Raw genomic sequence first — 25,139 nt, forward strand, 5'->3', positions numbered from 1 at the left:
TGTAAGACGACAAGGATGCCCACTCTCACCACTCTTGTTCAACATAGTATTAGAAGTTCTAGCAACGGCAATCAGACAACAAAGAGAAATAAAAGGTATCCAAATTGGCAAGGAAGAAGTCAAACTCTCTCTCTTCGCAGATGACATGATTCTTTATATGGAAAACCCCAAAGACTCCACCCCCAAACTACTAGAACTCATACAGCAATTCAGTAACGTGGCAGGATACAAAGTCAATGTACAGAAATCAGTGGCTTTCTTATACACCAACAATGAAAATACAGAAAGGGAAATTAGAGAATCGATTCCATTTACTATAGCACCAAGAACCATAAGATACCTGGGCATAAACCTAACCAAAGAAGTAAAGGACCTGTACTCGAGGAACTACAGAACACTCATGAAAGAAATTGAAGAAGACACAAAAAGATGGAAGACTGTTCCATGCTCTTGGATTGGAAGAATAAACATTGTTAATTTGTCTATACTGCCTAGAGCAATCTATACTTTTAATGCCATTCCGATCAAAATTCCACCGATATTTTTCAAAGAGCTGGAGCAAATAATCCTAAAATTTGTATGGAGCCAGAAGAGACCCCGAATTGCTAAGGAAATGTTGAAAAACAAAAACAAAACTGGCGGCATCACGTTACCCGATTTCAAGCTTTACTACAAAGCTGTGATCACCAAGACAGCGTGGTACTGGCATAAAAACAGACACATAGACCAGTGGAACAGAGTGGAGAGCCCAGATATGGACCCTCAACTCTATGGTCAAATAATCTTCGACAAAACAGGAAAAAATATCCAATGGAAAAAAGACAGTCTCTTCAATAAATGGTGCTGGGAAAACTGGATAGCGATATGTAGAAGAATGAAACTCGACCATTCTCTTACACCGTACACAAAGATAAACTCGAAATGGATAAAAGACCTCAACGTGAGACAGGAATCTATCAGAATCCTAGAGGAGAACATAGGCAGTAACCTCTTCGATATCAGCCACAGCAACTTCTTTCAAGATATGTCTCCAAAGGCCAAGGAAACAAAAGCAAAAATGAACTTTTGGGACTTCATCAAGATCAAAAGCTTCTGCACAGCAAAGGAAACAGTCAACAAAACAAAGAGGCAACCCACGGAATGGGAGAAGATATTTGCAAATGACAGTACAGACAAAAGGTTGATATCCAGGATCTATAAAGAACTTCTCAAACTCAACACACACAAAACAGATAATCATATCAAAAAGTGGGCAGAAGATATGACCAGACACTTCTCCAACGAAGACATACAAATGGCTACCAGACACATGAAAAAATGTTCATCATCACTAGCCATCAGGGAGATTCAAATTAAAACAACATTGAGATACCACCTAACACCAGTTAGAATGGCCAAAATTAGCAAGACAGGAAACAACGTGTGTTGGAGAGGATGTGGAGAAAGGGGAACCCTCTTACACTGTTGGTGGGAATGCAAGTTAGTGCAGCCACTTTGGAGAACAGTGTGGAGATTCCTGAAGAAATTAAAAATAGAGCTTCCCTATGACCCTGCAATTGCACTGCTGGGTATTTACCCCAAAGATACAGATGTAGTGAAAAGAAGGGCCATTTGTACCCCAATGTTTATTGCAGCAATGGCCACAGTCGCCAAACTGTGGAAAGAACCAAGATGCCCTTCAACGGATGAATGGATAAGGAAGATGTGGTCCATATACACAATGGAGTATTATGCCTCCATCAGAAAGGACGAATACCCAACTTTTGTAGCAACATGGACGGGTCTGGAAGAAATTATGCTGAGCGAAATAAGTCAAGCAGAGAGAGTTAAGTATCATATGGTCTCACTTATTTGTGGAGCATAACAAATAACATGGAGGACATGGGGAGATGGAGAGGAGAGGGAGTTGAGGGAAACTGGAAGGGGAGATGAACCATGAGAGACTATGGACTCTGAAAAACAACCAGAGGGTTATGAAGGGGCGGCAGGGGGGTGGGGGGGGTTGGGAGGTTGAGGAACCAGGTGGTGGGTAATAGGGAGGGCACGTACTGCATGGAGCACTGGGTGTGATGCCAAAACAATTAACACTGTTATGCTGTAAATAAACAAATAAAAATAAATTAAAAAAATCATATTTAACTTCTCTTCTCATAAAAAAAAAAAAAAAAAAGAAAGAAACTGTGTAAGAAATCAGCTATAAAATCAGCAATTCTCTAGTCCGGCCACAGGGAGGCAGCATCTGTAAGCATAGACCCTCCTCCGAAAGTGGCTGAGAAAAACAGTCTGATTGGCTGTCTAAAATTACAGTCACTTCTTTCCCCTACTTTCCAAAAGGTAGCGGTAGACTACATTTCTTTGGATCTAGAAGACGCTTGTGCAGAGGAAGCGGATTTAGGAGCACCCAGATTAGGCCACTCTTTATGAAGAGGGAGGAGAGAGATGTTACTTACAGTACCAGTGCTGATTTTATGGATCCGAATATCACGTGAGTTTGAGATTTCCCTCATTGTTTCCCGAGAATCCAACACAGTGGATTATTATCTGCGGGCACCTGCAGCAATGAGGTTTTCTGATTGAGAGAAAAAAAAAAAAATGGAAGGGGGAAGCTAAAAAAAAGAGAAAGAGGGACTTGGGGAGGGAGACATGGAAAGAAGGAGAATATTAGACGAGAGTGGGAGGCCTTTGTAGCTCATAGAACAGGGATCCAATGCGATTTCCTCTGTCTCCCTTTTTTTTTCTTAACAGAAATAAATTCACAAAAGATAAAGCAAAATCCTCAATTTTTGCTTCTACAAGAAGGAAAGGACTTCACCATTTCCTGCAATTCCTCAAGCACTTTGAACAGCTTACAGTGGTACAAGCAGAAGCCTGGGAGTGGTCCTGTTCTCCTGATCTCATTACTTAAGGGTGGAGAAGTAAAGCAGAAAAGACTGACAGCTTGGTTTGGAGAGTCTAGAAAGGACAGTTCTCTGCACATGGAGGCCTCCCAGATGGCAGATGCAGGAACCTATTTCTGTGCAGGGACACAGTGCTCTCAGAGCACCTGCAACTGGTCCCCAAATCCTCATGCAGAGATCCAGGAACAACCCCTCCTATCTCTTCTTAGGAAGAAGTCATAGAAAGCTGAAGTCATGGGGTGTCTGGTGGCTCAGTCAGTTATGTGTCTGCCTTTGACTCAGGTCATGATCCCAGGATCCTGGAATGGAGCCCTACATCTGGCTCCCTATTTCATGGGGATCCTGCTTCTCTCTCTGCCCTCCCTCCTGTTCTGCTTTCGTTTGCTGTCTCTCTCCCTCTCTCAAATGAATAAATAAAATCTTTTTTAAAAAGCTGAAGTCAAAATGTGAAAAACTAAATGTTAAATAATAATAATAATAAATCTCTAGATTCAAATGGCTTAATTGGAGAATTCTATTTAAAATTTGAAGAGTTAGCATGAATTTTACAGTTTCTTCCAGAAAATAGAAAGAAAGTAATTCCTAACTCATTTTAAGAAGCTGGTATTTCCCCAATACCAAAATCAGGCAAAGACCATACAGAAAACTGCAGAGAAATTTCCCTTGTGAATATAGGCACAAAATTTCTTCACAAAATATTAGCAAGTAGAATTCATCAATATATGAAAAGAATAATACCAAATGCAAATGGATTTTTTTTTCAGAGACTTCAATGCTTGGAAATTAATTGTTGGAACCCATCACATTAACAGACTAAAAAAGAAAAATCACATAATCATGTTAATCTATGCAGAAAAAAATTTTTTTGCCTTAATTCAACGTTCATTCATGGTAAAAAACTTTGAGTAACATAAGAGTAGTGGGGAACTTCCTCAACAGCTAATGGTATGCTCGCCAGTAAAATACTGTACACTTTTGCACTAAGATCAGGAAAAAGATAAGGATATTCACACTTGTCAATTTAATTCAACATAATGCTAGATGCTCAAGCCAGTGTAATAAAGTAAGGACAAGTAAAGACAATCATATAGATCAGAAAAGAAGTAAAACTTCCACTCCTTGTAGACAACATTATTGTCTAATGTAGAAAATTCCTATGTATGTACAAAAAATATCCTAAAACTATTCAATCACTTCAGTAAGGTCATGGGATACAAGATAAACATACAAAAGTCAAATGAATTTCTATATGTTAGCAGTGAACATGTGAACACATAAATTAAAAATATGATGCCATTTACAATGCTTCAAAAGGATCCCCAACTCCTAGGTATAAATCTAATAAAACATTTATCAAAATTTTGTGCTGAAAACTCCAAAATGTTGATGAGGGAAATCAAAGAAGACAAATGAAGACACCTCCTGTGTTTGTAAATTAAAAGACTCAAAATGATAGATACATCAATTCTCCTCAAAATGATATATACATTTTACATAGTTCCTGTTAAAATCCATGCAGGGTTTTTTATACATATATGCAAGATTATTCTAAAATGTATATGAAAAGGCAGAATACTAGAATAACTAGAAGAATCTTGAGAAAAGAAGAATAAAGTGGGAGCAATCAGTCTATGTGGCTTCAAGCCACAGCTACAGTAATCAAAATGATGTGTTATTGGTGCAGAGATAGAGATATATATCAATGTAAAAACTAGAGAACCTATAAATAGATCCACACAAATATACCAAACTGAATTTTTTTTTCTTTTACAAAAGTGCCAAAGAAATTAAATGGAGGAAAGATAATCTTTTCCATCTATGTGTTGGAGCAAATGGACCTCCATCGGCAAGAAAAATGAAACTTGATTTAAGCTTCACACTTCATAAAAACTAAGTTAATAAAATCAACCTAAAGTGTATCACAGACAAATGTAAAATGTTAAATTGTAAAACTCTTAGAAAAAGCATAAGACAAAAAAAAATGTTTATTGTGTTATGTTAGTCAATATAAAATACATCATTAGTTTTTGATGCAGTGTTGCAAGATTCATTGCTTATGTATAATACTCAGTAAAAGTCTGGCAAAAGTATGTGTTTTTATCTAGGAATATTGATAACTAAAAGAGCATCCAGGTTCTGTTTAGAAGGATGAAGAAGTAAATTCACTATTTGTAGGGGACAAGCAAAACCTGCCATAACCTGAAAAGACTCCCATGGCATCATGGTATATTATGTGGTCAGTGGGATTTGTTAGCCAACACCTTTCCCAAATTAACAGTACCCTAGAATCTAGTGTGTGGTTCCAGTTTGTTATGATGGTGTATGAGGGAGTTCAGTCAGTCTTTGGATTTGGCAGGATGTTGAAATGGAAGAGAGAGGAATGTGTTGCTCGATGGCATCTATAAAAGAGCTTTGGAATTGTTGCCTTTGGGCTTCATGTTAAATAGGAAGCAAAAGAATATAAAAGAGGAATGATGTTCAGAAAGAAAGTAGGAGAGTCAGGTCCTTAACACCAACAGGAATAGATGGGAAAGAAAGAAGATTCACAGTCATCCAGAATAGATATCTCAGACTGTCCCTACACATTACAGCTTCTGTTGCTGAGATCCAGGCAATTACGTACAAGCAATGAGGGCAGCGATAGTGGGACTTCAGGGACTGTGCTCCAGGTGTGTCCTCTGCCACATGGGTTTTGAATGGGAGGTAGACATACTTTCCTCTAGGGCTTCTATCTAAAATTAGAAGCAGATGCAGACTTTGGAGTGGGATGAAATGCAGTGTATGAGAGCTGATTCAGCTAGATAGCCAGATTTTGCTGATTCTTGACACCTGCTGAGAGACTTGAGCACCAGCTAGTCTTACTGTGGCTGTGATTCTCTATACTAGGACCCCTTGCAAGCACGTCCAGTCCTCCCTGTGATCGACTCTTTCCAGAGGGGAATAAAGCCCCAAGGGAATCTAATTTTTTAAGCTGACATAACTGCCTCTTACCTTCCAATGAAAATTTTCTGCTGTGTCCTCTAAATTCCCAATCTGTTGCAAATAGACATCCAGTAGCTCCTGTGGAAAGTGCTTCCACATGCCTTAACCAAGCGTGACTCTTTCTCTTGTGGTTGCTCCTTATTCTCCCTCACCTAAAACACCTCAGATTTAGAGAGAACAGCATTCTCTTCACTACCACCCACAAAACCCAGAACATTGTCTCTACACCTCTCACCCCTACTTTCCCCACTTCTTTTTGCATCTTTATAAACACCAGATACTTTTCCTTATATATTGAAGTCTATAACACAGTTAGGAGAATTCCAGTGTAATCTAAAATACCACATGACTTAAGTGTCCACATGGGCCATTCAGAGAAAGCCTGAATTAATCAATTGTAAAGACTGTTAATTAGAATCCCCTTTAGCCATTAATTCCCGTGCCCACACTCTAGAAATATCCCATGATAATTCTCTGGTTAGATATTGCTCCACCAGTGAAATTTTACATCAGGTCTAAAACCTCACATGCTTAGATTCAGCCATATCCACTGGCTTGTTCTTTGGCTATATATGACCATTTGGTTCCTGGATCCCTTTAATGTCATGTTATTTCTCAGAAGCATTTTTTTTTTTTTTTTTAGAGAAAGAGAGCAAGATGGGTGAGTGAGGGTGGGATGGGAAAGGGAGAGACTGAATCCCAAGCAGGTTCCACATACAGAGCAGAGCCCCACACAGGGCACAAGTTCATGACTCTGAAATCATGACCTGAGCAGATATCAAGCATCAGGCACTTAACTGACTGAGCCACCCAGGAGCCCCTATTTTTTATTTGCTTATCTACACCATCTGAGTTCCATGGCCTTACTTCAATCAACCTTTAGTCATTACCCAATTTTTTCTCTCCCCAGTTCTGGGTCCTATCAGTGGCTTTATTAATTCCTAATTATAGATCAGTATCTGCCTTCTCCTAATGTATGTTTTATCTGATAAGTAGAGTTCAAAATTATCACACAAGTGTGCAGACCGGTGCCATTAAGACATGCTGTCATCTTTAACACTAACCAGGGCCCCAGTGTTGCCTCAAAAGTATTCTCTGTAATCATCACCCGCTGTCGTTTCCTGTAACTATTTCAAAATTTCTCACAGTCCCCAGAGTTCCTAATCCAGAACTTCCTCCATTTGCTTTCTTGGGAGATACTTAATTTCTATTTATAGGAACAAATAAGATTCCATTAGAAATTAATAAACATTTCAATTTTCTGCTGTCACACTCTAAAAAAAATTGTTACAATCTAAACAGATCCTGTCCTTCTTTCCAATAAAACTGGGGAAATAACTATTTCCCCTCTTATCAAAACTTGGTCCTTCTACATCTGGTACATATTCCAATGTTTTCTGTCTCGTCAGAATTTTGATCCATTGCCTTGAGGACATGTAAATAATCCTAATCCTTAAAATCTTTAAAGACCCAACTACCACTTTAACAGCTTCCTCTGGTTAACATCATATTAGGGGGTGGAATTTCAGTAAGTGAATTAGGGTGGGGGACATATTAGTCCATAACAAGCAGCCAATGTGATTCTTTAAAACATAGGTTTAAAACATCCTTAGGAAGTCACTAAAAATATACTACAAAAAGAAAAAGTGGAATAGTAAAGAGATAACAGGATGCCAAGGAACAAAAACAGAGGATGCAAACAGAAAGTGAACAATGAAATAATAGACCTAAATTTAACCACATCAATAATTACATTAAACACAAATAGTCTAAATACACAAACTTAAAGAAGTTTAAAGACAAAGATTGCCAGTATGAGGTTTTTTTTAACCCACTTAAGTACTGTTTCCATGAAACCCATGTTAAATATAATGACATAGAAAAATTAAAAATAAAGTATGGAAGAAGACATCCAAGCAAACACTAATCTGGGAAGACTATATTAATGTCAGACAAATTAGACTTAAGAAAAAGAAATATTTCAAAAATGAAGAGGGAAAAAACAAAAAAAAATGAAGAGGGATATTACATACTTAAGAAGACATAACAATGTTAATGTGTATGCTCCTAACAATAGAGCTTCAGAACACTGGAAGCCAAAACTGCTAGAACTGAAAGCAAAAATAGACAAATCCATAATTACACTTGCAGACCTTTACCCTTTGTGCTCAATACGTAGTCAGAAATCAGAAAGAATATAATAGACTTGCACAATACTATCTACAGATTTGATCTTACTGATACCTATTTATAGAACACGCCGCTAAACAACAACAAAAAACAAGTAAAGCATTGCTTAGAAGAAACAACTTTATTCTTTTATCTCTTAAAAAATTACCAGTTACAAGGGCACCTGGATGGTTCAGTCGGTTAAGTGTCCGTCTTTGGCATGATCCCAGGGTCCTGGGACAGAGTCCCACGTCTGGCTCCCTGCTCAGCGGGAGCCTGCTTCTCCCTCTGCCCTTCCCCTTACTCATGCTCTCTCTCACGCTCTCTCTCAACTAAAATAAAAATAAAATCGTTTTTAAAAAACTACCAGTTATGATGATCTGCCACAAAATGAATGCCGTATACACAAGCTGAACTACACTCGGATATTCTGAGGTAATTGGCAAACATGTAACATGTTTTCACACAAGGTGGAACAACACTACCTATTAAGGGAACTCTGCCACTGTGCTTTCCCATAGCCTCTGAAGATCAAACACAAGAATTTTCAAGTCATGTAGAAGGTCAAGCCTAGGAACAAATGATAAGGCTGAACAGTAAACCATGACTCAAAGTAGCCATGGATTAGCAGAACCAGCATACCAGGAGCACATAAGTTCAGAATGGAGTGGATGGGAAAGTATACGACCCTTTTCTATTATAACGTATCCACTTTCCCTTTACTTTTTATGGACTGCATCCCAATATAACAATAGAACAACGTGTTCACATCTCATATAACTGTCAGAAGGCCCAGAAAATATAACTAACTTTTTCTATAATCACACATCTAGTACATTATGGAGAGTAAGTTCTAACTATTCCTGGTTGTAAATTTAAGCCAAATAATTTTAATTTATGATATCATAGGAATATTCTCCTGTATACCCATGTCAAAGATGGGCAGGGTGGAGGAAGGGCAGCGGGAAATAGAGAAAGCTGGGAGAAATACTTTGAAACAACTCAGCACATATGACTATTCAGCTATTCAATCACACAAATAGATACACTCTGATGCCTGTTGAACATTGGGGTGTTAATAAGCTTTAATACCTTGATATGATGGGAAAGTATATACACACACACCTATGTGGATGGAGTTCTGCATATATATATTTATTTGTACACATAAATATAGTTTGCCATTATTTTGCTGGTTTGTTTATATTTTATTTCTCCTTGTGTGTTTCTCCTTCCCTCACACTTGGGTTTGAGCAAGTGGTGTGTCTGTGCCCCAACACGTAAATGATGATGTCTGGCAAGAAAGCTGTATTTCTTCTGGCTTGTTTAGAAAAACGTAAATTTATTCAGGAATGTATATGGTTTATGGAAGCAGTAGAGGTTGAAGAGAGGGTTTGTGGTAGAAAATAGGAAAGAAAAAGTAGCCAGAAGAGGAGAGCAGGGTCTCCAGGTCCCAGAGCAGGGGAGAGTGGGGAGGGGTGAGGGGGAGTGGAGCGGGCAGGTCATTGTTTCTTGACAATTCTTTGAGAATTAGTAAGACCCAGAGTGAGAAGGTTATTTGGTGACTTTTGGAAGAATTCTCAGCCTTGCAAGAGATTTTTGGGTCTCCATAAGCCTGAAGGCAGAAGTCTTCTACTTGGAATACCCCACTTAAAAGAAACAATTTACTGCGTATTGGATAATATTTTAAATATTTATGAATATTAAAAATATTCTCCAGTGACCAATTGTCCATGGCCTCCAAGAGGGTCATGTTTGTGCTTCCATTCATAGATCCAAGTGATGCCATTTACAGTTTGTGTGAATGATTATTGGCAAAGAGTGGAGCTTATCTCTGATTGTGTTCATAACCACACACATCATTCTATTTCTTGAAGTTTAAGATCTTGAACTTAAAGCATCTTAAGTTTGGATACTCGGCCAGAACAAATGGAAAAGACCTTGGGGTCTGCAGCTTGGATCTTGTGGCTTCGCCTTGGATGTGGGCACCGGAGCCGTCAAAGACTTTCCCAACAGGCTAAAGGATGTAACATAGTCATGCTCGTTTGGGATCATCCGGGGTTCCCTGCAAGAAAGGTACAAAAATGGTCTAAATTCTATAGGAAGATTAAACTTAGATGTCTTATGCTGCTTTGTCAATCAACAGGGAACTGGGTTCTTGAACTCTGCACGTCAAAGCAGGAGAGAGGCTGAAAGTGCTATTCCTGTTTCTTTGTATGTTTCACAGGTATAAGCAGAATCCCAGGAAGGATGGCCAATATCCTATGTGTAATGAATTTAAATTGGGATGGAAAAGAAGGGAGAAACTAAGAGCTACCCTTGCTAATAAGGAGACTCAGAGCTCCCCGCACACTTCTGCCTCCCAGACTCTGTGTTCTGTGTTCTTTGGACACCTGCTGCCTGTTTCCCATCCTGCTGCTGGGGTTGTGATACCCAGTGTTGAGGCAGCAAACTTGTCTTCAACAGGTGTTTTGAAAAAGCAACCCCAGTAAATCAAATATTTTTGAGTCTGAAAAAATCATCTCAGAATGCAAATATATATATTTGATAATGTAGCTACCTATGCCTTAATTTGTCAACTTCTCTTCCTCTGAAATCAGCCATGTCAGTAACTCAGTTTATCCTCTCATTTTTTGACATTATGTAATGTGATGCTTTAGATCAATTAGGCCTACACACTGAGTTACAGCAATGGCTTTTCATAATTTTCCATCTCCTAAATGTTGGTTATATTAACTTATTCCCCACCCTTGCATGAATAGGACCTGCAGTGTGAATACTTTACTTTTATTTTAAAGATGTATTTATTTATCTTAGAGAGAGAGGGAACGAGAGTGGGAGGGGCTGAGGGAGGGAGCATCTGAAGCAGACTCTGCTGAGCCCAACACAGGGCTGTATCTCACATCCTTGAGATCATGACCTGAGCAGAAACCAAGAGTCAGCCACTTAACCCGAGGTGCCACGTGAGTATTTTACTTTTGCTCTAGTTTCTTCTACATCTACATGGACATTTCTTTCTTTGTCCCATCTCACCATTTCTCTTTTATGCTTTTCTATGGTGCCCTAAAAGGAAGAGCCAAGAGGAAACTGACTTTTGACTCTTGTCTATTCATCCTTAATCTGCGATCTTAGACAGGTTTCTTCCTCTATTCTAAAAGGACAATTTCACCTACCTTACCTCTCACAGGGTTGTTCTAAAATGTCTTGTAAAATTAAGATGTCCATTGATCAACTAATAAGAAACTCATAAAGAATTATAAAAATGATGGGATATGGGTGCCTGGGGGGCTCAGTTGGTTGAGCGACTGCCTTCAGCTCAAGTCATGATCCTTGGAGTCCTAGGATCGAGTCCCACATCGGTCTCCCTGCTCCCTGCTTCTCCCGCTGACCTCTCTCCTCTCATGCTCTCTCTCTCTCTCTCTCTCTCAAATAAATAATAAAATCTTTAAAAAAATAATGGTAAAAAAATGATGGTATGAGCCTCATTGTGTGGGTAGGGTAATATGTACACTATTTCTGAAATGGATTGGATTAAAAATTGCAATCTGGTTGGGGGTTTGAATTGCTAACAATGTACAGTTATTCATATAAAACAGAGTTAGAGAGAGTGGTGTTGTTGAGTCAGCTAGAAACAGAGGCCAGTAAATTAATTAATAGCACCTGTGAACACCCAAAGGCACTAAATCCTAGACCCCAAAATGAAGCTCTAGCTTGGCACAGAAACCACCTTCAGAACTATGTAAAGCTACAAGTTGACTTGAATAAATTGAGTAAGATATGAAATATTTTTCTTGGAAAGAAAAGATGTAATCTCAGCCTTGGATAGAAAAGATTTCCCTAGGCTGAGATTTAGGAGATAAAAACACAAGATATCTCCAGCATCCACATTACAGACTTAAGTTAAGGGAATAAAAATATCTCAGTGATTGAGTTGAGAAAGCAAGTCAAGGAGATGAATATCTACAGCTGCTTTAAAGGAAATATATATTAGAATATTCATAAATTCAAGGTGGTTTTAATAGGTAAGTGTGTGTATTATTTTTCTTTTTTTTTTAAAATGTATTATTTTTCTTGAATCCACCACGATCCTTGGATGCATATTTATTTTCTAAAAAGAACACAATGATCTGGGGTGGTCACTCTACCACTTCCTTATCAGAGTTCTTCAAACTTTGATCATTTGGGGATCTTGTTAAACTACAGACTATGATTCAGTAGGACCTGTAGATCTGCATTTCTAACGAGTTCCCTGGTGATGTTCTTGGTCTGCTGACCCCCTCGTGGCCAAGTTTACACAACCTGAGAGACAGTAATCTAAGATGGTCAAGTGTGTGCATTTTTTTGCATAGATTCAAATCTGCCTAGATTTGAAGCCTGACTTCTTTATGATCTTGGGAGCTTAGTTAACCTCTCTCTACCTTAATTTGCTCCTCAGTAAAAATGAGATTAATATTAGCTACCTCCTAGTGTTGTCAGTGGGATTAAAGGAATTGATTTATATAGTTTTTAGAGGGGTTGATAGCACTGCTAGTTGTATGCATAGTTTATTAAGTTTATCAAATCAAAAATACCTCTTTTGTCCTACCTGGGTACTTTGCATACCAACTGATTAAAAAGGGAAAGGTGACTAATCGGATCTTGTGTGCTGATCCTACCTCTTCCCATGACCCTTGTCAGAGGGCAGGATGCTCACACAGTCTGGGTGTTTTCACTTAGGATGATTGTGACATGTTCTTGGATTTTTCTGAATAAGGACCAGCTGGACCTTTTGCTAAGTCCTGTTGCAGAGAAATATGAGGAGTAGAGATGTGCTATAAGGACTCCTCTAAATAGGTTGATTGAAACACAGTCTGATTTATATACATAATCCCAGTGTATCCTCAAGACATACACATGGAATAAGTAATGTAAGCCCCATTCTACTGCATAGGAAGCTATTAGATGAGTGGGTGAAGTAAACCGATGTCACCTCACTGGTAAATGGCAATGGTGCAGTCTCAATCTAAATATGTCTGATTCCGACATCAAACATTTAGTCAGAATGTATTCCTCTACCACCAAAAGACTTTGTATAATTTGTTTTTAATATTCAACATGCTATCTGTTTTAATGAGTTCTAAGCTCCCTTGAGGAACTTTGTGGCTTAAAAGAATACAGAACTGGCAGCATGAACTCTGTTTCCTTCTAGCACACTTCATCAGCAGGGGAGACCCAGGGGAGAACCATCCATATGGGCCAAAAGGCTGTCACTGTTGCATGCCTTTGAGGGACTCAGTGGTTCTTTTTAAGTTCTGAGAAATGGGGGGAATGCCCCAGGGGTCAACAGCTGACCTCAGCCCTTTCCTCTCTAGCTTCAGAGCGCTATTCTAGTTCTCATGCTTCTCACTTAACTCTCTGTGTGTAAAGACAAGTGGGCAAGCTCCCCACAAACAAATCTTTGTTGGGCTACCTCTTTAAACCTTTAATAAAATCTCTTGGACAGAAGTCTGCCTTCTCCCAAGGTGGCTAGACTCCTGAATAAAGTTCATATTCCTTTTCAGTCAAAACTCATCTCTTTACCTGGTCTTTTGAGCAATATGCAGCTGAACTTGAAGAACAGTAACAATTATACATGAGACAGATCATTGTGTTGTTTGAGCATGACTAGTTTTTATTCTCTTTTTAATGTATGATTACAAACAGATCCATTTATAATGAGCATCAAAAGAAACATGTCTTCAAAGACTGACTGAGGTTGATAGTGATTCCATTTTACTTCAGAATATGAGTAGTTACGCAAGCTGATTCCCTCTCCAAGGGGCCTGCTCATGTCCGTCTTCAGGAAAATTGCAACTTGGAAGAAAATCGGGCACGTTTGCGGTTACTGGGGGAGAGAGCATGTCTGTTTCCCTTGCCTTCCTTTGGCTGTGTGCACTCACTCCAGTCCCTTCTGGCTCGATTGCGTTCCCTCCTCAAGTTCATGCTGATGTGTCCTCTCCCCGGACGTAGGCCAGAGGCATTGATGTGCAGCAGGTTTCTTTAGTCATCAACTATGACCTTCCCACCAACAGGGAAAACTATAAGCACAGAATAGGTCCAGGTGGAAGATTTGGCCATCAGGGTGTGGCTATTAACATGGTGACAGAAGAAGACAAGAGGACTCTTCAAGACATCGAGACCTTCTACAACACCTCCATTGAGGAGATGCCCCTCAATGTTGCTGACCTCACTGGAGGGGCTGTCCTGCTACCTAGCCTCACCCAGGGTACAGTCTGGGGGGCTGAAGAGGAGCAGGAGAGGGCAGGGAATGGATCCAAGGGATGGACATCTTGTCATTTTTTTTCTTTTTTTTTTCTTTGAATAAATGTCACTTTCTGAGGCAAAAAAACAACAACAAAGAATATGAGTAGTTAAATAGTGTGGCTTAATTCTGTCATATATTATGACAAATATAACTCATGACAGAAGGATGATATAGTACTTAAAACTCAGTAGTTACTTGATGGAGCATAAGATGGCAGAGAAGGAAGAAAAACATTCACCTGGACACCCTTCATACCAAACAAAATCTCATTATACATGGATGCAACTAGTCATATGGCCAACACCAATGATCTTTACTAATGGGTATGAGCAGTAGCTAAAACAACCATGATGCTATTTACCCAAGATTTTATGAGATCTGAATACATAGTACATCCACATCACAATATATACATACTTGAATCACTAGATTAATGTACACACACTCTCTCACACATTCATTCAACAGTTTGTTAACTATGTATCGACATTTTTCTGCCTAGTAATTGCTAAGGCCACAGAGGTTAAAATGGCACAATCTTTTTGTCAAGGAACTTGTAGGGGAATCCAACAAATGCAATCACAATACAACGTGTTGAAGATTTTGCTGGTCATAAATCAGGGACCTAATGGAAGAGTAATGCAACAGGATATCAGAAAAGTATTCTTAATTAAGTAATATACAACAAGGTTGGGGCGCCTGGGTGGCTCAGTCAGTTAAGTGTCTGCCTTTGGCTCAGGTCATGATCTCAGGGTTCTGGGATCAAGTTCCACAACAGGCTCCTTGCTCAGTAGGGAGTCTCCTTCTTCCTCTCCTCCCTGTTACTGCTCTCTCTCTCTCTCTCTCTCTCTCTATCTCTGTCTTTTTCTCTCCAATAAATAAATAAAATCTTTAAAAAAAAATAAAAGTAATATACAACAGGGTTATTCATCTTTAATTTGGCAAAAATAGGTTTATGACTGGGTGCTTACCCATGCCATATTGACCCAAAAAATATACTGTAGTTGCAAGCACAATACAACACACACACATACATCTAGAAATACAGTTTGCAGACACAGTACTGCTCACATGCTTGTTAAGGATACCAGAAATTATAAGATGATATTTCCTTTATCTGCTGTTATTCTGTCTGAAAATGATTTTTTGAAGAATGTGTTTTCCATTTCTGAAAAAGGTCATTAGACGCTACTTAAATCTTGATTTTTGTGCATACCCAATGAAATTGGGACAAAGAGAAACATTATTGAAAGTAAATCACTTTCCTATCTCTCCACAGGAGGGTACTATTTCAAAAGGCAAAATCCTTCCCAGAGTCAAAGCAGAGTGTGAAGGTGGAGGAAGGGGGGTGGGGGTGGATGATTCAATTGGCTGCCACACAGCGACCTCCGCCTTTTTATCCAAAGCAAAGTGGGTGGCAAGAGTTAACCCCGCTCAAAACAGCCTCCTTCGGGAGGGGATCTTTCACGGGCAGCTAAAGTCAGTGACCAAGGCCATCCTGTGACAGGAAGAAGAGATGCTCCTGAAATTCTCAGTGTTGATCCTTTGGATTCAATTGGCATGTGAGTTTGACAAGTTCCTGATTATATTAACTGAAAATCCAAGGGAAAATTAAAGGAAGAAAGGCAGAGAGTGAGGGAAGGAGAAGGGGGACAGGAGCAAGGAAAAATCTTATCAGGCTGGGAGAGAGGCCCCAGTGCCCTTCCCCAGTGCCCTTCCCCAGTGCTCACTGCTTTGGTTTTAAACAGGGGAGAGCACCCAGCAACTGGAACAGAGTCCTCGCTTTCTAAGCATCCAGGAGGGAGAAAATTTCATTGCCTACTGCAACTCCACGAGCACTTTCCCCAGCTTCCAGTGGTACAGACAGAAGCTTGGGGAAGGTCCAGTCCACTTGATGACATTATCTAAGAGAGGAGAAATGAAGAAGCACAAGAGACTAACAGCTCGGTTTGGTGAGGCAAGAAATGACAGCTCCCTGCTCATCATTGCAGCCCAGCCTGTGGATGCCGCCATCTACCTCTGTGCAGGGACACAGTGCTCTCAGGGCACCTGCCACCTGCCCCTGAACCCTGCTACAGGCTCTGTCACACTGTGTTCCCTGGTTCCTCCTCCCACATCTCTTGACATAACAGTGGTAACAAACTCCGCCTCTTGCGGATCATCTCCGCTTTCTTTCCAGGTACTTCCCACATACACTGGAGAACAGGATTCCTCTGTTATAAGATGAACTTCCAGAAATGCAGCTCACTTTTTGTACCAGTAAAAATATGGGTCTACAGCTCCCTGGGGAGGGCAGTGAAGGAGGAGGGAAAGGAGTCGGTACAGAGAGACAAATGGCACATCTCAGCCACAGTGCATCATAATTCCGAGGAGTCGTTCCATCTTCCTAAAGACCAAGGCAGGGATGGTTTGTAACAAGGAGACAGAAGTGAATGATTCTGCAACTTTATTCTAGTAGAGTTGATGAAATTGCTACCTCCCAGTCTATTAAACTAAAATAAAAAGATAGTTAAAAATAAGTAGAAGAAAGTTGGTACCTTTTTGGCAGAAAAATGCCTAACATATACTCCAGTAACATCCAACTGTGATTTCAAAGTAATATCCCCATTTGGTGGTTCTGAACTGTTTCAACCTTAACTACAATTGCCTGTATTTACGCAGGATTTGCTTGGCGATTATTAGACTTTGAATGGCAGATATCAATAACTTGAACTTCTCAAGGCTGAAGAAGATAAGATATTTTTGGTTTTTAAAAAAATCCTCTATTTGAGTGTAGCTGACACCCAATGTCACATTACTTTCAGGTGTACAAAATAGTGACTCTACAAGTTTATACATCTTGCTATGATCACCATAAAGGTAACTACCATCTGTCACCAGACAATGCTATTAAAATATCATTGGCCATAATCTCTGTTATGCCTTTTATTCTGTTGCCATGCCTGTACCTCTCACTCCCCTTCCCCCTTGTTGTTTACCCCTTATCCTCTCCCTTCTGGAAGCCACCAGTTTGTTCTTAAGAAGTTGGAAGCTGATGTTTCCCTCCACCTGGCAAGCCTCCCACTGGTCCACTTTTATACTTGAAGAACTCCTATTTGTTTCTGAAGCAAGATGATATAATGCAAAACACATGGGTTTTAGAGTTCTAAAAGCCAGGTTCAATTCCCATGTGCAATTTTCTAGTTCTGTATCCTTAGGCAAGTATTCATCTACATCTAAGCTTCCTATTAATACATGAACTACCCATCTTGTTGAACTTCTGTGAATTAAATGAGATAAAATATATAAAATTATATGAAGTCCCAGGTGCAACTTATATACTCAACAAATGACCTATAAATATAATTATCAATGCCTCTAAGGAAATGTTATCACTCCTGTGAAATTTTTACTGACTTCTCAAGGAGGAAACATTTCATCTCTGCCTAATATTCTGAACCCCTACCTTAGTAGTCAAGAAGGCAGACACTGCAAGTTGTCAACCTAATCACCATTGTTTTCTGCCTCCTTATTAACAAACCATCAGTGTTGATTGGACTATTTCCAAACTATCTCCTCACCTTAAGAAAAAAAGGTGGGGGGTTGGGGCGCCTGGGTGGCTCAGTTGGTTAAGCCTCTGCCTTTGGCTCAGGTCATGATCTCAGGGTCCTGGGATCGAGCCCCGCATCAGGCTCTCTGCTCAGCGGGGAGCCTGCCTCCTCCTCTCTCTCTGCCTGCCTCTCTGACTACTTGTGATCTCTCTCTCTCTCTCTGTCAAATAAATAAATAAAATATTTTAAAAAAAAGAAAAGAAAAAAAGGTGGGGGGCACCTGGGTTGCCCAGTCTGTTAAGCATGGGACACTTGGTTTTAGCTCAGGTCATGATCTCAGGTTCATGGGCTCGCCCCACATCAGGCCCCACACTTAGCAAGGGTCTGCTTCTCTCCCTTCTCCCTCTGCACCTCCCCACACTTTTGTGCTCTCTGTCTCTGTCTTTTTCTCTCTGTCTCTCTCTGTCTTAAATAAACATATAAATCTTTAAAAACAAATAAACAAACCACTATGTCTCACATCCTTTCTTACAACTAAGGGTTGCACATAACACAGTTCTGACTAATGAGATACAATCAGAAACCTGCTAGGAGTTTCCTGTAATGTTTTTGCTGTCCTGGTACAGAACTACATTTTCCTGTCCCCCTTCCCAACTATTTTCTTCCTGCAACACAGAAGTGATAACTTTATCAAAAAAGTATCTGTCTCCTCCCCAATCCCACATTTGTCCTTTACATGCCAAGTCAAATACCTCTCCCAGATTTATTTGTGCATGAAAATTGAAAATTTTTAATAAACCATTATTTGGTTGAATTTTTTGTTACTCACAGCTAAACTGTAGCAGGATTGACAAAAAATGGGTTTGTGATTTTCTGGGTTCTTGTATAAATGCAGAAAAAAAGATGTGAACAAATGCTGTGTTTACACAAAGAAGGAACCTGCATTTATATTGATTATATGTACTTCTTGAAGTATTGATGTTCCTATAATTTTTTTATTAAGAAAAAAACCTTCATCTTCCACGCCAAGAGTCCTCATTTTAAAATTTTCATCAATTTCTTACACTCATGGGAGACTATGGAATTCAGTTTCTCATCTGGTCTTTTAACCATAGACAATATCAATTTCCATGTAAATAATTAATAACTGTAGTCTTATATTTTTGCCCTTTTAGATTCCAAAGGTTATTTTGGGGGGTTTTTTTGTTTTTTTTTTTCTTTTAAAGATTTTATTTATTTGACAGAGAGAAATCACAAGAGAGGCAGGCAGAGAGAGAGGAAGGGAAGCAGGCTCTCCGCTGAGCAGAGAGCCTGATGCGGGACTCGATCCCAGGACCCTGAGATCATGACCTGAGCCGAAGGCAGCGGCTTAACCCACTGAGCCACCCAGGCGCCCTTTGTTGTTTTTAATTCTGTATTGCTCCAGGAACTTATTCTAAAGAACTCCCTGAAAGTTTTATCATATGGAACTCCTTCATCTCGAAGATTGTAAGAGCAATTATAAATTAAAGCTAAAATAATAAATTCTAATTCTCCCAGTATAAAAAGGGAAAACACTCTCCCTCTCCCTTTTCTCAAAGTATTTACTTTAGAAAACTTGTTATGAATTCTTTTTCTGTCCCTTTGAGATGTATAAATCTTTTAAAAAGCTGAATAAATCTCTTGCCAGTTTTATAATCCAAGAATGTTTTTCTCAAGTACCTGGAAGCCATCTCTTTGAAATGGAATCATCAAGAACGATGGCACTCCTTTCTCTCAGTTTCTGTGAGAGGATCGGAGACTGAACTCCACAGGCACCTAGCTTTAAGTTGCAAACTTGCCTTCTGTCATAAGGATATGAGAAATTCTTCTTTCAGATAAAAGCAATTAGCCAACACAGGTGCTACCCCAATTACCAGGTAAATTAAGGAGGAACTGTGAAAAATGGCCCTGTCAAGTCCTTTTACCTGAGGACTAGTTATTGTTTATTTTGAGAAAATGCTAATAATGGGTTGTTTCTGTGGGGCTATATAAAGGGGTAAAATTTCTTGCTGTTTTTTCGCAGTCTCTTTATTGGATTGCCCGTGATGCCTGTCACGTTCCGGCTTAATGATTCTTCAATAATAAATCTGTTTTCTTCCCTCTCTTCCTTTGGGGAGAGGTGTTTTGGACTGGCAGGAGATTTTGTTTTTATTGTCCCAGAAGATGGCTCCCGTGCCTTTCCATAATCACTGTTCTTCACTGGCTGTCTCCCTGAAAAGTAACCAAACACTGGGAAAAGTACAAAGCTTCTCATGGCTCGACGGCTTAGTGGCTGTTTTATAACTTTGGGCATTTTAGAGAGGAATGATTTTCCTCTTACAGTACTTACAGTGTCATCACGAGGATTAACAGTGTTTTGTGAATTGCCTAGCACAACGGATTAAAAATGAAAAAACTGGAGAGTAGGAACCACAGCTTGGAACTTCACTGTGTCCTGGGATATGCTCTGTGTATATCACAGAATATAGAAAGGGCTGTTCCTGTCTTGGGACAGAGGAACCCCCTGTCTTGCGGACAGAGAGGCGTTTGCCACAGCCGTCATGCTTGCAGGGCCTAGAAGCTGAAGAATCCTCTGCCCTACCACCGCCATTCAGAGCAATTATTTCTAAGAGCACCTGGGCCACTCATCATGCTCCGGGAGCATTCTGAAACATGCTGTTTTGTTTTGTTTTTTAGAATTGAAAAGGACTTTGTTTATTTTTTTAAACTACATACAATTTTATTTATTTTTTAATTTTATTAACATATAATGTATTATTTGCCTCAGGGGTACAGGTCTGTAAATCATCAGTCTTACACAGATCACAACACTCACCATAGTACATATCCTCCCCAACGTCCCTCACCCAGCCACCCCATCCCTCCAGCCTCCTCCCGCTCCAACACCACCTCCCCCTCCAACAACCCTCAGTTTGTTTTCTGAGATTTAGAGTCTCTTACGGTTTGTCTCCCTCCTGATCCCATCTTGTTTCATTTTTCCCTCCCATACCCCCACAAACCCCAGCCCTGACTCCCAAATTCCTTATATCAGAGAGATCATATGAAAATTGTCTTTCTCTGATTGACTTATGAAACAGTCCGTTGATACCAAAGGCCACACTCAGAAAGCCTGGGTCAGGACTGCATTGCTCCTGGTACATGGTGTCAGCATGAAGTTAGTCCACGAGGGAACACCTGACCCTGAGAAAAGTACGTTTCAGCTTTCAGGATCCATTGCTGAATGAAGAATGTGAATCCCTCAAACAGAAAGACAGCTACTAATTTAAGCCAGGACAGCGGAGGAGGAGAAAGGAATAGGTGGGCCAGAGAACTGTTGATAACATACATGATCCTGCTTTCTTATCAACCATTTTCTTTTTACCTCCAAAAGTTAGAATGAAGCTGGAGATTAAAACAAGACAATTTGTTTCATACTTCTATAACTTCTGGGTTTCGTGAATCCATATTTTTTTAGCATCAGGGACCACTATGAGCTTTCATTTATTTGTGTAGAAATTGTTGTTCTTCTCTAAGCCTTGCCTATACCTCATGTAAGATCAGAAATTGAAGGATCAGAAAAATAAAAACAAAGAGAGAGGCCAAGAAAGAAGAGGTGAAGTACCTAAGGGCAGAAGCAGGTGGAAAAGCAAAGGGTAAAAGAAAATGCCCGAGGGTTGTTTGAACTGAAGACCATTGTCTACATGAATCTCTCAGCAGAGCATCAGAAACACTTAGGGCCAGGGGATTTGGGGCGAGGGGCTGTCCTATGCATCTTAAATATTTAATAGCATCCTTGGCTTCTACTTAGTAGATGCCCGTGGCAACCCCCTCCCCTCCCCAGTTGTGACAATCAGAAATGTCTCCAGGCATTGCCAGATATCCCCTGGAGAGCAATAGTCCTGATTAAAAACGAATTTTCTATATATTAAATTGATAAAGTGGAAATTTTCAGGAGAGAAATAGATGATAGAGAGAGATGATAGATATTTCAGGTATTTTGTGTGTGGGTGTGTATATAGATAGATAGATAGATAGATAGATAGATATAGATATCTCCTAAAAGTATTTGCTCTATCAGTTTAACTTATAGACTATTTAACATTTACCTCCTCAATCCTTTTCATATATATGTAAAATATATATGAAGTGTGTGTGTGTATACATACATATATATCATACATATATATGAAAAGGAGTGAGGAAGTAAGTATTTTTCTTTCTACTATTATGATGAATTTCTTATTTCTATAGCGTTCAAATGTCCTGACCTATTATTATATCATTTGACTTTAATAAATTCAACAAATAAGATAATGGAATGTAAAAAATGGCAATTGGTTATATATATTTGTAATATTTATGTGTATCTATAATGTATATATATAATTCATATGTATATATGTACGTGTATATACGTATATGCATGCATATACATATATATATATATAACAAGTCATTCACAACTGAGGAAAGTTTCTTAGTCTGATCATGTCTCAGGTTTCTGTTTGGTCAGTATCTCTTCCTCATAATATATAAACTGTTTCTCTATTCTCCCACTGAGCTAACATTTTTCCCATTTTTTTTTACACAAATTATGCTACATAAACTCAGACTTTAAAGAAAAAAATATTTTTAAATGCTGGAAAGACAAATCCTCCATTATCCTCAACACACACACACCCCCCTTACGGTGTGGGGAAGGTGCCCTAAGCCACAAGTAGGCGGAGCTTCCCTCTACAAAGCTGAGTGACAGTGCTTGGGAGTGGCTGCTGCCAAATCTATGTCATGAAACTGACGGGTTCCAGAACCAAGTTAGCTTCAAATTCCAGGTATGATGCATACCATTATTTAAAGGGACTTGACATCAAGGAATATCCATACAACAGAAGAGTCAAGAACCATGCAGACACAAATGGGAGTCTTGTTGGGCCTCCTGTGGATACAAACTTGCTGTGAGTTAAGAACATTCCAGAGGGAACATGAAGAAATTTCACAACTGACCTTGGGAAGAAGCAAGGGAGGGAAGGAGAAATGGAGGAAGAGAGAGAAAACCAGTCTCTTGGGCTGTGTCCTCTACCACGAGGATGGAGGCTACGGGAAAATGTCCTACACTTGGAAACAGTGAGTCATTTTGCAGTGACCCTCACCCGTGCTTATTTTTCTCTTTCTCAACAGGGGTAAGAGTACAGATGAAGGTGGAGCAGAGTCCTAGGGTCCTGATCCTCCAAGAGGGCAGAAATGCCTCTATGATGTGCAATTATTCTATCTCCATGACCAGTATGCAGTGGTTCCAACAAAGCCCTGAAGGACACCTCACATTCTTGTCGTACATTGCTTCTGGAACGCAGCAAAAAGGAAGACTAAAATTCACAGTCAATATCAAGGAACGTAACAGCCACCTGTATATCACAGACTCCCAGCCTGGGGACTCAGTCACTTATTTCTGCGCTGTGGGGGCACAGTGTTTTCCAGACACCTGCAGCCTGTACATGAAGCCAGAGCTGAAGAACTACCCCAAGCCACAGCGTGGGAGCAAGGGCCCCAGTATGATTCGAATTGCACATCCATTGTCTTGCATCTCCTGATTTATGCAGAAAGCAATTCTAAATGAACCACAACTCGGCACTACAGTGCAGGCACGTGCATGGTTCGTCCTGAGGTCCCTGTGGCACTCATGGTCCTAAGTAAATACTACAGATTGATCCACTCTCTCATACCTGATTCTCTTTCTGGACAGGAAGGGGCCGTCAACTTCAATGTGGACAGAGCCTCCCACTTCATCTCTATGAGCAAGAAAGCACCGATCTCACCTTTATCTCTTCTGCATCTTTCTAGCTTACATCTTTCTAGCTTAGACCCCTGGAAAAAGCTCCATGATCCTTTTTCTAATATATTTAAATGGGGAATAATAAGAAGAGAAAAAACAAAGGACCGCTATTAGTATGAAGAATGGGCAGAGCTTTCCACATCACAGACCAGAGATTTAACCACCTGCTTCCATGCAGTGGACGCACAGAGCTTCCCACCGGAAGCCTGAACCCAGGAGTGTGACTGTAGTCCCTGAAACCAGCAACACAGGAGAGATGTTTGCATGCTTTTACTCGCTTCTAACATGGTGTGGATAGCTGCACATTTGATCAAAGTGATTCTACTTTCAAGACACTTGGAAATACTGATGAATATTCAAGGTAGTGAACATCTCTGTCCTAAGTTAAACCATGCCTAACATCCTAATCCCTAGGTCAGAGAACCAGTGAATTAGCAAATCCAGTTAGAAGATCCCTGAAACCCAGTTATAAGGCTTATGTTAAATGGGTATTTTCACCCTGAAAGCTGTTTTCTTCCCTATAATATAGCATAAGCTCATGTATGAAGGGAAATCATAAAAAAGTCAAACCTAAGACATAAGAAAGTGTCAAAGAAAGAGCATTGCCATGCTTTGTAATCCTTCTCTTGTTTTTTGTTCCAGCTTCTTACAGTGCATTTAATTCTTCATTCTGTTCATATTTAATACTACCTATTTATACCATTTCCCTCTCTGTTATTATTTGGAAAGCCATTGGAAAAAAGCTAAATTCCAGTAACAAGTATGCTATATCATCTTGGGCGAATAAGTCACACATTTTGTACCTCAGCATTTCCTCATTTAGGTGAGGACAGTTTCCTGCCGCCATTATTCATACTTCTATACATTCAATTATTCAGCAAATATGCACTCAGCGTTATCTCTCCTGGGATTGTTTTCTACACCTCAGCACAAGGACTTGGAGCCCAGTAGAGAGCAGGAACCTTGCTGAATGGCGAAAACAGAGATGATAATCAGGGTTGTTACTATAACTGGGATCAGCGGGAAACTGGTATTGGAGAGAAATGAGCCTCATATAATAGGACTGTGACATTGGTACGGGGGTTTTTCTGAGCCTACACATAAACTGCGCATGCACAGAGAGAAACATTGGAAAGCCTGGCAGAAAACAGCATCTGAGGGTCTAAAAGCTCCAAGGAGATTTCAGAGGTTGCGCTATGCTGAGAAAACATTGAAGCTCTGGCCTTTCCCGAGCAAAGAGGTCCTGCTCAGCACCATAGACTTTCAATTGAGTTACCAGAATAAGGACTGAACACTAGGAGAAAGGGCTGTGACCTAAAACAAAAAGAAAATTAAAAGAAAAATATCTCTGCTGTAACAGAGGTAAGTCAGTCTCAACAGAATCTAAGTGATCTGGTAGTAATTTAACAAAGTTAAAATTTTTTAGAGGGAGACAAAATAATCCAGCGTTT

At 39.7% G+C, this 25,139-nt stretch overlaps 1 non-coding gene and 1 gene segment (V, D, J or C); both read left to right on the forward strand.

Moving 5' to 3' along the window:
• Positions 1–25,139, forward strand: part of LOC123944268 — a 426,074-nt gene that overhangs the window by 54,572 nt on the left and 346,363 nt on the right.
• On the forward strand, positions 13,822–13,964 carry LOC123945199. The gene has a single exon (XR_006819104.1). It is a non-coding gene; the product is annotated as a small nucleolar RNA SNORA67 (small nucleolar RNA).

The sequence above is a fragment of the Meles meles genome, chromosome 6 (assembly GCF_922984935.1).
Source record: "Meles meles chromosome 6, mMelMel3.1 paternal haplotype, whole genome shotgun sequence".
In the NCBI taxonomy this organism is placed as follows: domain Eukaryota; kingdom Metazoa; phylum Chordata; class Mammalia; order Carnivora; family Mustelidae; genus Meles; species Meles meles.